Source organism: Ceratotherium simum, chromosome 6 (genome assembly GCF_057802395.1).
Source record: "Ceratotherium simum simum isolate JZ-2026a chromosome 6, ASM5780239v1, whole genome shotgun sequence".
Classification (NCBI taxonomy): Eukaryota; Metazoa; Chordata; class Mammalia; order Perissodactyla; family Rhinocerotidae; genus Ceratotherium; species Ceratotherium simum.
In genome coordinates this window covers 37,949,061-37,964,525 of record NC_141905.1, presented here as the reverse complement: position 1 = coordinate 37,964,525, position 15,465 = coordinate 37,949,061, and positions in this window count along the sequence as shown.

The following is a 15,465-nucleotide window of genomic DNA, read 5'->3' as shown; positions in this document are numbered from 1 at the left end:
CAATGTAGCAACTTCTTTTCCCCAAGAGAGTTTCAAGTTAGACAAAATAAAGGCAAGCTCACTGCATTAGTCCTTCAGGGAGTGACCAGACAGGCCAAAACAGATAACCACAATTCTTTGAGAACAAGGTTAGCTCTGCTCCCTTCATAGGCTGCTGTCTTCCAAACCACCACTGATGTGGGGAGGGGGTGTGGGGCAAGGGAGGGTTAAAATGCCGCAAAGAATTCCTTCCAGTTTTCAGTTGCCTTTTTCTAGATTAAGAGTTTTTGTGGTTGTTGTAAACCATTGACTGCTTCCAGAGTTCCTATAAAGTTGATTCTGACCATTTTTATCAGTTTTTCAGTGTTTCTGTTGAGGGATAAGCTCTTGGAGTTCCTTACTGTGTCCTTTTTCCTGACATTCCTCAAACACTTTTTAAGAAATAGAATAATATAGGGGCTTGCCATAACAATTATTAAGAGTTATTATAAAGCCAAAGTAATGAGATAGTGTGGTTTTGTTTTAGATTTAGTCAAATTGATCAATAGAAAAGAAGAGAAAGCACAGAGGTGGGCTTCTACGATATTGTTAACATTCCATTTTTTAGCTTGATTGATGGGCACCAACTCTTACATATAGTCTTTTGAATGGGTCAAATATTGCATAATGCAATGTGTTTACATTCTAACTACTTGGACATTGAGAAATACACTTCTAGATAACCATTGGATTAAGGAAGAATTCAAAACAAATTATAAACTATCTAGAAAGTAATATAAGGAGATCACTTCACATCAAAACCTATGAGATACTGCTGCAAAAGCTATACTAGCTTATACTATAAGGAGTGAAAGTGTTAGCCTTAAATGCTTTCGTTATTAAAGAGGAAATAACCAAAGAAGGAATGGATTCTTAGTACACTTCTTAAGAACATTGAAAACGATTAACAAAATAAACCAAAAGAACTAGAAAGATGGAATTTAAGATAGGAAAGAAAAAATTAATAACGTAAAGCTAAAAAAACAAAAGATCAATAATGCTTTCAAGTTGGAAAAGATCAATAAAATTAAACTCTTCTTGAGCCTATTTTAGAAAAACCAGAGTAGATAATACAGATTTTCCTCATTTCTAAGAAGTAAACAAACAGGATTCTGTGATGAAAAAATAACTCAGGTGAACTAATGAGAAGATAGCGTGGTGGGGGGAAACTTGTCCTCATCTAAGGATGAGAAGGACCTAGTCTAACTGTAGGACATTTGAGGGTGGTGATGGGAAGATTTCTAGGATGTTCTTGAGGTCAGAAAGAGTATGATGTGTTCAAAAAACTCAGTTTCCGTGTCTAAGACAGAGCAAACAAGGATCTTAAGGGGTAGTATACAATGCTTGAGTGAATGAATGATGTCACAGTGTCTGTCTTTCTTTGCAAATAGCTACAAGGTGGCAACAAGAGAGGAAAATAAGAAATATATCTTGTTATCAAAATATATATTATTAAAATATATGTAGATACAAACTGGACAATCAAGCCTGGGATAATATCTAAACACTGTTCCACAGGGAGAATTTTTTTTTCCATCTCTCTCTTGTAAGTTTTTAACTCAGGGAATTCTACTTGCTTTGCTTATTTCATCATGCAACTTAACATACGTGTTAGTCACTTCCTGTGTGTCCAATCTACTCTGCGGGTAAATTGGATCCCCAGGAACCAGGAAGTATATGAATAATCTCTGTGAAGCTCTTACTCACCATGCATTAGTGATTTGAATACTAATTAGTATTTGTAAAGTAGGAGGAGGAACAGGAGTCAAGTGATGGTTAATCTTCATTACCTGATAGTAATGAACAGATCTCAATGTTATTGTAAAGAATAACATCCTCCTGTCCTTTCATCTTGCCAGTTTAGAGAAAATGAGTCTTTACCTCACTCTACATGGAAATATTTAGAACAGAAAAGGACAATTAGTAAAATATGGTTTTCAAAAGAGATAAAAATAATGAAACCTACACTTCCACTTCAAATATCTTTCCTAATCATCAGACTCACACATACAAGGACTCATTTATTCAATAGATTGGGCTAGATATCCACAACTTAAACATATTCAAGATGTTAGACATCGTTTTACCCTCAACTCAACAGGTACACCATGGAACTCTCCATCTTTCCCTCCAAATCTACCCTTCTCTATTTTCTAGCTTCATATTCAGCACAAACCTCTACCCACTTTCCCATTTCAGAAATCTGGGAGTCATCTTATCTCTTCAACTCTTGCCACATCCATAAAAAAATATCTCCCTGTCCTATTGATTCTACCTCCTAAATTATATTTAAATCCCATATCTTCTCCATCTCTACTGCCACCACTTCAGTTCAGGCCCTCATTACAACTTTTAGATTCCTGTAATAGCCTCTTAATTGTCTCCTGACTCAACTCTTGCTCTTCTCCAATTTATTTGCTAAGTATTGGTTCCAATTGATCCTTAGAAAATGCAAATCTCATTGCCTTTCTCCCAAGTTTAAAATTCATCATTGTTCCTTATGGTATTTTGCATTAAATAAAAAATTTTTAGTTCAGTCTCTAAAGTTTTCATGATCTGACACTTGTCTCTCTGTCATATGTACCTGATAAAACAACCATGCTGAGCTACTTATATTTACCTGCATACCACACTGTTTATTCCTCTGGGCCTTTGCAGATGCTGCTATTCCCTCTTCTTGAAGAATTTTCTTTCTTTTTCCTACTCTCATATCTCTCTAACACTCTTCAAACTTGGCTAAATTGTATTCAATCATCAAGATTCAGCTCAAATGTCACCTTCTCCAGCAATGTGTTCTTGATTTCCCACTCCCATCAGACTAAGTTAAATGGCCTTCTTCTTTGCACTATGCTATTGTGAAGGTTGGCGACTGTTTTCTGTAAAGGGCCAAATAATAAATATTTTAGGTTTTGAGAGTGAAGTGGGCTGAATGGTGGACCCTAAAAACATCCACGTCTTACAGCCAGAAACCTGTGAATGTTACCTTATTTGAAAAAAGGCCTTGCAGATGTAATGGATCTTGAGATGAGGAAATCATCCTGAACTATCCAGGTGGGGCCTAAATATAATGACAAATATCAAAAGATATTTGATCAAAATATTTATATCAAAAGATGTAAAAGATACACAGAGGAGAAGACAGATAGAAGAGGAGGAAGCAATGTGACCACAGAGACAGAAATTGGAGTGATACAGCCGTGAATTAAGCAATGCTGACAGCTACTAGATACTAAATGTGGCAAAAAATGGATTGTTCTCTAGAGCCATAGGAAGTGTGGCCCTGTCAACACCTTGATTTTGGCCTTCTGACCTCCATAACTGTGAGAGAATTAATTTCTGTTATCTTGGCCATCCAGCTTGTTACAGCTGCCACAGCAACCTATGTAGCAAGCTATAGAGTCTCAATTGTGACTATTCAACTCTGCCACAGTAGTGTGAAAGCAGCCATAGACAATATGTAAACAAATGGGCATGACTGTGTTCCAATAAAACTTTATTTACAAAAACAGATGGTAGGACAAATTTGACCCAGAGGCTATAGATTGACCACCCATGTTATAGTGCAGTGATCGTCATACCTGATTATCACTCCTCTAGACTGTACGCATATTGAAAGCAAGGAGTATGTCTTATATCATAGAATCTCTAACTGAAGAGTCTCAAACCTTAATTCCAATAGTGATCAGACAGTAAATTAAATGAGTGAAGTAGGCTGGATGAAAAAGTGAAACTGTCATCTAATGTGGGCAACTTCTACTCAGCTCCTGACAATTATCTCCATGTTAGGCTCAAAAAAAATTGGGTCAAATAAATAATATCTGGCATTCAAATTAGTCTCTGGGCCACAATCTTGCAAGTTTGCAGAATCAATGCCTGGTACAACACATAGTAAATACTTTGTTAAATGAATTAATGTATTCACAAATACCAACATTCTAACCCCAAATAATGAGGATATTGTAAGTGTATTAGTTGGAATATAAATTCAGCTGCATGTGACAGAGACAAAAAACACTGATGGTACAAACCATAAAAAAGAGTAGATTTCTCTCCCAAGTAAGTCTAAGCTGGTACGGTGGCTCTGCTCCCTGAAAATATGGGGGGCCCGGACCCCTTTTTTACTCCCCTTTTTCTATGGAGTTGCCTTTGTTCATGTAGTACAAGATGGCACACCACCACATGTGTATTCTAACCTGTGGGAAGGAGGAAAGAGGAAGAGGAGAGCAGATCCCTTCTCTTGGAAGATACAACCAGGAAGTTTTCCACATAATTTCTGCTCACATTTTTTTTTTTAATTAATTAATTAATTTTTTTTTTAATTTTTTGTTTATTGCAGTAACATTGGTTTATAACATTGTAAAAATTTCAGGTGTACATCATTGTACTTCTATTTCTGCATAGATTACATCATGTTCACCACCAAAATACTAATTACAACCCATCACCACACACATGTACCGAATTATCCCTTTCACCCTCCTCCCTCCCCCCTTCCCCTCTGGTAACCACCAATCAAATCTCTGTCTCTATGTGTTTGTTTATTGTTGTTATTATCTACTACTTAATGAAGGAAATCATACGGTATTTGACCTTCTCCCTCTGACTTATTTCACTTTGTCACATTTCGAGGGAAAAAATATCCACACCTAGCTGCAAAGGAGACTGGAGAACGTAGTCTTTATTCTGGGCAGCCATGTACCCAGGTAATAGTTGAGGGTTCTTTTACTATGGAAGAAAGGGAGAATGGATATTGAGGGACAATAGTAAGTATGTACTGAAATCAATGAAATAATTTACATATTGAGAGCAATATAAAAATCTGGTTTTAAAAACTTCAAAAAATCAGACTTCTGCTTCCCAGTAAGACATAGTAGGTCATGTCATGCCAATGTTCCTATTGCAACAACTAGAAAAGGCCAAAAAAATTCTAAAAATAATATTTTTAAAAACATCAGTGAGTTATGGAAGCAATGAAGACTATGTTAGTCTGCTCAGGCTGCCATAACAAAATACCTTAGACTAGATGGCTTAAACAACAAAAATTTATTTTCTCACAGTTCTAGAGGCTGGAAGTCGAAGATTAGGGTGCCAGCATGGTCAGGTTCTGGTGAGGGCTCTCTTCCTGTTTTGCCGATAGCCGCCTTCTTCCTGTGTGCTCACATGGCTTTTCCTTGGTGAGTGCTCATGAAGAAAGAGCAAGAGCTATCTGGTGTCTCTTCTTATAAAGGTACTAATCTTATCATGAGGGCCCCACCCTCATGACATCATCTAACCCTAATTACTTCCCCATAGCCCCATCTCCAGATACTAGCACACTGAGGCTTAGGGCTTCAACATATGGATTTTCTGGGGATACAAACATTCAAAGTTGATAACAAAGACTATATGAATGAGATACATTCACAGAGAGTGAAGATACATTCACAGATACCTTCCCAGATGAGCTGTCAGCCACCAGCTCGTCTTTCATTAGAGGCATTTGTGGATCCCAGGTTCAGGATGAAGGTCTGGCTTAGCCAAAAGAAGAGCCTTTGCTCAGGGAAAGAAAAACCAGTAAGCCTTTAGTGGTTATGTGGGCTGAACATAATAAACTGGAGACTTGAGGGGCCTCCAAAGCACAGTGAATTCTGGAGCTATGTGGGACACTGGGGAGTTAGGCTCCTAAAAAGCAAGGTGAAATCTCCTGAAGTTTTACATACTTGGGGAAAAAAGGTCAACCAGGGGAGGGGTCCTGTCTCAAGCACATAGCTGTTTTCCACATCAAGATATTTGCTGTAACCTTGAGCAAGTCACTGTCTTCATCCAAGAGTGATTCCTGGCGGGTGGACCAAGCAATGTCCTGTCAACATGCAATACTCCCAGCAAGAGGAGAAGTAAGTACCTCCATCTTCACAGAAGAGTCTTGGTAGTACACTATATAGCCCTACACAATGAAAGTTAGAAGGTAATTAATGAAATCTTTAGACAGCTAAAATAAAATAATTTCTAACCTAAAATTCTATATACAGTGAAAATATCTTTTAACAATGATGGTGAAATAAACACATTTTCAGACAAACAAAATTAAGGGAATTTGTTGATAAAAAGTCCTCTCTAAGAGCAAATTAAAGAAATATCTTCAGGCAGAGGGAAAATGATCCAAAATAGAAAACAGGAAAATGTAGGAGGAAATGAAGAACACCAGAAAGGGAAACTAAATTGGTAAATATAAATGAGTATTAATTGTACAAAATAATAATCATAATGTCACATGAAGTTTACATTGTATGTAGAACATTAACACAAAGTGAGAGATAGGTAATAGTAAAAGTAACAATTTGTATTAGTCTATTATAAGACAAGGATGTATGCTGTATATCTAGGAGAGCCACTATATGAATAGTTAATGATATATAATTCCAAGATAATAGAAGGGATAAATGGAATAACTATTTTAAAAAGCTTGATTAGGGGCTGGCCTGTGGTGTAGTGGTTAAGTGCGTGAGCTCTGCTGCTGGTGGCCCAGGTTCAGATCCCGGGCACGCACCAATGCACTGCTTGTCAGGCCATGCTGTGGCGGTGTCCCATATAAAGTGGAGGAAGATAGGCACAGATGTTAGCCCAGGACCAGTCTTCCTCAGCAAAAAAAAAGAGGAGGATTGGCATGGATGTTAGCTCAGAGCTGATCCTCCTCACAAAAAGAAAAAAAAAGTTTGATTAGTCCCAAAGAAGAAAAGAAAAATTTTAAAAAGTAACATAAAACAGATAGCCTTAATAGAAAATGAATAGCAACATAGTATATAAAACCCAATTATGTCAGTAATTTTATTAACTATAAATGAACTAAATTCACCAAATAAAGGTTTATGGTTGTCAGAGTGGATTGAACAACAACTATATTGTGCTTAAAGAGTCACACTTTAAATATAAAGGGCCGGCCCCGTGGCTTAGCGGTTGGGTGCGCGTGCTCCGCTGCTGGCGGCCTGGGTTTGAATCCTGGGTGCGCACCGACCCACTGCTTCTCCGGCCATGCTGAGGCCGCGTCCCACGTACAGCAGCTGGATGGATGTGCAGCTATGACATACAACTGTCTGCTGGGGCTTTGGGGGGAAAAAAAATAAAATAAATAAAATAAAATAAAATTGTAAAAAAAAAATTATAAAGACAGAAAAGTTGACAGTAAAAGAACAAAAAAAAATATACCATGCAAACACTAAATAAAAGAAAGGTGGTATATCTACACTAAAATCAGACAAAGTAGATTTAATGCAAAAAGAATTATCACAAAGATGGAGATTTCATAATAATAAAGGGGCCAATCCAACAGGAAGCTATTACAATCCTAAATTTGTATGTACTGCATAACAGAGCTTCAAATATTAAAGCAGAAATGGACAGAATTAAAAGCAGCAATGGACAAATCTATACTCTTAATGAAAAACTTTAGCATACTTCATTTAATACAAATGAAAATAGTATTCACAAAATAGTCTAACGAAAAATCTGTAAAAACATAACACAATTGACCAACTTGATCTAACTGGCTTATATAGAATACTGCATCAAACAATGACAGAATTTGCCTTCTTTTCAAGTGCAAATGGATCTTTTACCAAAATTATAAAGAAAACATCAACAAATTTGAAAAAGTCAAAGTCATTCACAGCGTGCTCTCTTTCTGTAAGTGAGCATAAGTGAAGCCATTTTGTTACACCAAATGGCCCCAGCCCCTCCTCTGTGTGACTACTCACTGCTCTGCACATACTCCAAAAAATTCACATGCTCTCCTGATTTATGGCCTCCGCTTATGTATGTACTTCCCAATAGCTTGATAAATTAAAAACTTTGTTCTATGAGTTTCTTTCCAGGAACAGGATGACCACAGGTGAGAAACACACCTACAAGGTATCCATCACAGCTGACAGAAGAATGGAACAATGTGATGCCTGGAGCCCATCATGCCTGGAGACCAACAACTCTGGACCCCCATCCTCATTGCCCATTTTCCCTGTATAACTGCCTCAAGATTCTGTAATCTTTGAAGATGGTTTTTTGAGACATTAGTCTATCATCTTCCCATTTATGCCAGCGAATCGAATTAAAACTTCGTTTCTCGATCCCTAACTCATTGTGATTAATTGGCTCTGATCGAGGCGAGCAGGGCGAGCTCATTGCTCGGTAACATTTCCACAACAGAATCAAGGTAGAAATCAATAACAAAAATGTAACCAGAATAATGCCAACTGCTTGGTAATTAAACACTTTAACACCAATTTATTTGACAATTTGGGTGAAATGGATAAATCCCTAGAAAAATACAACTTACCAAAATTGTCAGAAGTAGAAATTCTAAATAGCTCAATGTCTATTAAAGATACTTAATCCATTATTTAAAAATCTCCCCCAAAGAAAACTCTAGGCTTACATAGTTTCATTGGTAAATTCTGGCAAAAATTTAAGGAAAAAAAACCCCCACGAATATTGTACAAACTCTTCCAGACAACAAAGAGAGACAATTATTTTTCTAATGTAAATTTTATGAGACCAGTATAAACACAATTCTGAAACCTGACATGGACATTACAAGAAAGAGAATTACAGACCAATCTGTCATGAACATAGATGTAAAAATCTTTAACAAAATATTAGACAATTGAATCTAGTGATATATACATTGAGCCTATTCTAGGAATGCAAGATTGGCTTAACATTTAAAAATTAACCCAACCATATTAACATAAGAAAAAGAGCAAGGTTATATGAACATTTTGATAGATGCAGAGAAACAATTTGACAAAATTTATCTCTCCCTCATTTATTATATATATATAATTTATATATATATATTATATATATAAAAAAAACTCTTTGCACACTGGGAAGAGGTAACTTTTTTTTTTTGATGAGGAAGATTAGCCCTGAGGTAACATCTGTTGCCAATCCTCTTTTTGCTGGGGAAGATTGGCCCTGGGCTAACATCTGTGTCCATCTTCCTCCACTTTATATGTGGGACACCTGCCACAGCATGGCCCGATAAACGGTGTGTAGGTCTGCGCCCCAGATCCAAACCTGTGAACCCTGGGCCGCTGAAGCGGAGGGCACAACCTTAACCACTATGCCACTGGGCTGGCCCCAAAAAGGTAACTTCCTTAAACAAATAAAGAATATTGCAAAAAAACAACATCAAACATCATACCCAACGGTAGATTATTGAAAACTCTCCTTCTAAGATTGGGAATGAGACCAGGATGCCAACTATTACTACTTATACTCAATATTTTACTGGAGGTCCTAGCTATTGCAATATATTTTTTAAAAAGTTATTAGTATTTGAAAGGAAGAAAAAAAGCTGTCATTATTTGTAGACAGCATGATTATATGTTAAGAAAATCCAAAAGAATCTATAAACTATTTGAACTAATAATTAAATCTGCCACGTTGCTGGATACACAGTCATTATTTAAAGATCATTTGTATTTTTATATATCATTCACTAATAGAATATTATATTTTAAAACATACCATTTACAATAGTATCAAAACATAAGCTACACAGGAATAATTCTAACAAAAGATTTGCAATACTCCAATATTGAAAACTATAAACATCCTTGAGAGACACTAAATACCTAAATAAATTTAGAAATAAACTTTTAATATTTGGAAAGCTCAATATTGTAAAGAGGTCAATTCTTCTCAAATTAATCTATAAATTAACACTATTCTAATCAAAATCCTAGCAAGATTCTTTTTGGAGAAGTTGACAAGCTGATTCTAAAATTCATATGGAAATGCAAAGGGCCAAGGATGTCTAAGGCAATTGAAGAGGAAGAGCAAAGCTGGGAGATTCATTCTACCTGAGAACAAAATCCATCAGAAAGCTACAATAATGAACTCATGGGACTGACACACAGTTACATAAACTAACCAATTAACGAGATTAGAGAGCCTACACATGAATGGTCACCTGATTCATGACAAAGGCAACAATGCAATGGGTGAAAGAATAGTATTTTCAATAAATATTACTGGATTAACCAGATATGTGAAAAAAAAATATATCTAGACCCCTTCCTATACCATTTCTCAAGAATTAGTTCCAGATGGACTGCCAACATAAATCTGAAAATAAAACAATAAAGCTTTTAGAGGAGAACGTAGGAAGATATCTTCATGACCTTAGAGTAGGTAGAGATTTCTTACACAAGACATAAAAGGCACTAACATAAGAGGAAAAAAAACTCCCCACATGTATATCTGACAAAGGACTCACATTTACAACACGTACAAACTTACTAATCAATAAGAATAAGACAGACACTCAAGAGAAAAATGAACAAAAGACTTGAACAGACACTTCACAGGAGGATATCTAAATAGCTAAAAAACGTGAAAAGGTGCTTCAACCTCATTAACCATCAGGGGCTTGTAAATGAAACCACAGTGAGATTTTCACTACACACCTACCAGAATGGCTAAATTAAAGTCAGAAAATTCCAGGAGTTGAAGATGTGCAGCATTTGGTATTCTTATACATTGCTGGTAGGTTTGTAAATTGGTATAACACTTTTGAATACTATTAGGCAGTATCTACCAAAACTACAGAGGGTACAAACAATAAGATTTCATTTACATGAAGCTCACAGAGGCAGGCCTAATCCATGCTGTGAGAAGTCAGGATGATGGTTATCCTAGGGGAGGAGAGGACAAGAACTTGACAGGAATAAGGAGTGTTCTGGAAAGCAGGGAATTGCTCTGATCTGGATGCTGGTCACATGAATGCATCTAGTTGTGAAAATTCATTATGATTTACACTTATGCTATGAAATATTTTTATATGAATATTCATCTCCAATAAAACGTTAAACGTAATCTTTAACAACTCATTTTTAGAGAGGAATCAGACTAGAAGTTAGAGACAGAAGAACGCTATTTATTTTTACCTTATAACAATAATGTTCCAAAAAACCTATCTTTTTAACTCACCTTATGCTCCTAGCCATGAGTCACCTACTAAAATACATCTCTTGGCATAATCTAGGAAATCACTCCTGTACTGCTGTCGGGGGCTGGCGGTGGGAGGGAATCCTTCTTTCTTCCCAATCAGCAGAATTATTCCTATAGTCTATATTTTATTTTCAAGTTCAGTTCTCTCTCGTCTATAGCTATAAGTGCTCTCTTTTTCCTCTCTGCTTCTAAAAACAAATATAATTTTCACCTGAAATAGTAGAATATAATTGCCTATGTCTTCTAGGTCCTAGAAAACAGGCCCTATTTTGACAGAACATCAGTTCTATAAGTCATTCTTCACATAATTACATAATCCAAACTCATTATCTAACAATTCCCCTATTTTAACTGTATCTTTTTCTGTATATTTTATTCCATAGCAACATGCTTTCTAGCTCTTCCACAACCATTTTGCTTAGAAGAGATGCCTTAAAGGTTTCTCTTCACATTATAAACAATCAAGAAAGGAAAGGGCTTGAAGCTTTGTGAATAATAGGCACTGAGAACATTCTAGCATAGCAGTTATTCATTGCACATTCAACAATTAGTTTTTGAGGGCTGTTAGGTGCCAGGCAATGATCTAGGCACCAGAGATACAATGCAATATTGGTCAAGCATGTAGGTTCTGAACTTATGTAGCCTGGGTTCAAATCCTAGCAAATAATTTATAATCTATAAAAATGATCTGTTTACCTCTCTATGACTCAGTTTACTCAATTATGGAGTAGAGATACCAGTAACGCCTTTCTCCTAGCCCTGTTAGGAAGGTTAAATGGCATATTATGTGAAAACCACTTAGAACCATCCTTGGCACATATGGTAAGCATTCAATATGTGTCAGCTGTTATTACCAGAAGAGATGACACCTAATGATTTTTGCCAAATTGCCTGTTGACAAACTTCTCCACCGCCATGACTGCCCACCATGTCCTCACCTCTAGCCATCCCATCAGTGCTAGCAAGGAAAGGACAAATGCATGACCTGAAATAGCAGCTAGGATTGTGGCACTGGAAATTCCTTAGTCCATTCCAGCTCCTGCATTTTACAAATGAGGACACTGGAGCCCAGAGACATTGCCCAGCTTGAATCGAATCTCACACAGCTAATTCAGGGTTGAAGCTGGTATTAGACCTTGGGTCTCCACATTCCTAGTCCAGGCACTGGGCTGGAGAAGCCTGCAAACTGGAAGATTAGCCTGGGCTCTCGTCTGCCTCACATTTGAGTTCACCAAAGGGAGCAAGTAAGTCACACTCCTCCAGTTTGGGGGGGAGGGCATCTTGCTGTAAATTATCTATTTTTAGCCTCTCTATATGGCCTGCTCTCTGCAGACTCACTCTGGCTAACAGACTGCTGTGGGATTTAAGACACTCTCCATGGTGTTGCTTGTTGGTTGCCATGGCAACAAAATTTAAGAAACAGAGTTTTTTAGTAGATTATTCTGTTGGAGGCTTTAGAGCTGGATTACAGCTCTGACTGAAGTTTAAATGATTCAAGTGATTAGTACTGGTACATAGTAGGCACATCATAATACTTGTTGAAAAACAGATTACGTGAATGCAATTAGTTGCATTAGGGAGATGGCGTAGTAGCAGAGAACTGATCTGCTACTTAAAGTCAGTCTGGAGCAAGTTTACTCATATCCTCCTTGGATTTTCATATTACCTGACACTCTGTGTGAGATGATGTGTCTGATTCCAAAGGACTGCCTCTGATCTTCAGGCCACTTACTAGTTCTGCAACCCAGGGGGCTCCAATTGCACACGGATGCTTGTTGCAGACATGGAAAAGGTAGCAGGAATCCGTCCCGGGGGTTCCCCTTGCAGGCCTTTTATCTGGGGGAGCTCATTCACATCTGAGAGGGATGGTGTTCAGTCCTTCTAAGGTCGCTTTTGGAAAATGTAATCATCATATTTAATAAATGCATGTTTTTATTTAAACAGCCTCTCTGGCTCAAGAAGCCTGTGTCGGAAAGGCAGTCCTTCTGGCCACAATAAGTGAATGTTATTAGATAAGCAGAGGGGCAAAGGAGCTCATAAATCTTCATTCAGTTCCCAGGTCTTTCAGCAAGGATTTTCCGACAACCCCGCCTGACGGGCTCTTTCCCTTCTCAATAAAATCTACTTTCTCTATTAACCATTTGGCCTTCTTCTCTCCCTCCTTCCTCTCCTTCTTTTCCTCCCTCTCTGCCTCTTCTCCATTCTGCCTATCCTCTTTTCCTCTCCCTCCTTCCTTCCACAGTGGCAGTGGAAAGAGCACAGACTTTCGGAGTCAAAATTAGATTCCAATCCTTACTATCTCTGATGCTTATTAGTAGTGTGACCTTCAGCAACTTTAATTATATCTTGAGAAGCATTTCCTCTTGTGCACAAGCAGCTACCAATGTCTGCCTTGGTGGTTATTGTAATGACGGAGTGTTTCTCAAACTTTAGTGGGCATGAGAGTCACCTGGGGAGACAGGTGAAAATGCAGATTCTCAAGACCCATACTCACAGATTTCAATCCATTAGGTCCAAGTCCCAGGCATCTGCATTTTAACAAGTTTCCCAGACTTCAAGGGTCCTACTTTGAGAAACACTAGATATGCTCATAAACACTTAGTGGAATGAGACATGTAAATATTCTAAAGGTGGAAGCTATGATCATTATTCATGCTGTAAACATTTATTGAACATCTACTATGTACCATGCATGATACTAGGCCCTGTATATGTGTCCCACTTAATTTCCTTTACAATGAATTTAATTTGTCTTATATGTAAGCCTTGTCCCCTTCCAGTAGTTGTAATTTCCTGGAGGGCAGGATAAAGCAGCATGATGTGGTACAGAAGAACATAAATGTTATAAGACATAAATTCTAATCCTATTCTATTATTTACTAGCTATATGACTTTAGGCAAGTCATTTTATCTCTCAGAACTTTATTTTCTTCATCAAAAATTGGAAAGGCAACGAGTAGAGTGGTTAAAAGTCTAGAGTTTGGAGTCCTGGCTCTAATACTTACTAGGTGTGTAATCTCAAGATAGTTACTTAACTTCTTTGAGCCTCAGCTTGTTCTCATGTAGAAAGGGAATTCATTTGTTCAACATCCATTCCTTCAACAAACATTTATTGAGCACTTTCTATGTGACCAACACTGTGCTAGGTACCGAGAATACACTGGAGAGTAAGACAGACAAGGTCCCTGACTTATGTAGCTTACAATTCAATAGTGGACACAAATATTATATAGGTAACTACACAAATAACCAATTCCATTGTGATAAATTGTTGTGATAAATTTTACCAGTGGGAGCTAAGCTAGCCTGAGAGTGTCAGGGAAGACCTCATGGGAGAGGGGATATTTAAGCTGAGCACTGAAGAATTAGTGGACATTGCCCAGAAAAGAAGGACCTGAGATGGGAAGAAGGGGGACTCTTTTGAAGAAGTAAAGGGATGCCAGTGTGGCTGAAAATGAGTGCACGAGGTCCCCCCTACCTCATAGGTGTTGAAAAGATTAAATGGGATGCTCAGCACAGTGCCCAGCACAGAGAAGCATAATGATTGTGGAGATAACACACCTTCTGGTTTATCGTAGACAATGGATGAAGAAGTTGTGTAAACCAGAGGTTCTCAAACTAGCATTCATCAGGATCACCTGGAGGCCTTGTTAAACCACAGATTGCTGGGTCCCACCTCCAGAGTTTCTGATTCCGTAGGTCTGGCGCGAGGCAGATAATCTGCATTTCTAACAAGCTGCCATGTAATGCTCATGCTGCTGGTTGGGTGGAGGGGTACACTTTGAGAACAACTGGTGTAAACTGTAAGGTCCTAAATGCCTGTCAATCAAAGTCAAATCTCCCACTGATGCTCAGCTCCAGACCTTGCACAGAGCAACCTCTCCGTAATTATTTGATAATATTCTTGGTACTCTCAGGCTGAGAAAAAGCCCTCAAAATCCCCACCCTTTCATTTTTACAGGAGAGGAACTCAAGGACCAGAGAAAGTGAGGAAGCTGCCTAAGAAATGGGAGGAACCTGAACCCCAAGAGCTTTTCCTCTCAAGAGCATACTTTTGGTGCATTTCGACCTACGGCAGGTACAAGGCAGCCCCCGAGAGAGGCTTACCTTGCATGCTCCTCACATGGGCTAGATGACCAAGGTGACCTGGCCCTTTATTATGTATATCTTTCACACTTAAAAATTTTTTTTACTAAATGAATTGATTTTTAGAATAAACATATTTTTGAGAGTCACGAGATAAATTCAATGAAATCTTTTCAAAGAGAATACACCCCAGCACAATTGCCTATTATGCTTTATGTGGAAATGCATACATATTTGTTCCCCTTTTCTGTTTTTTATAGGCGTGTAGGCCCCTCTTTTGCAGTAATAATAATACAGACGATAGCTGATTTTATCAGTGTATGTCTGGATCAGAGAGCACGCTTTATCCTTATCTGCTCATTTGATCCTCACCAC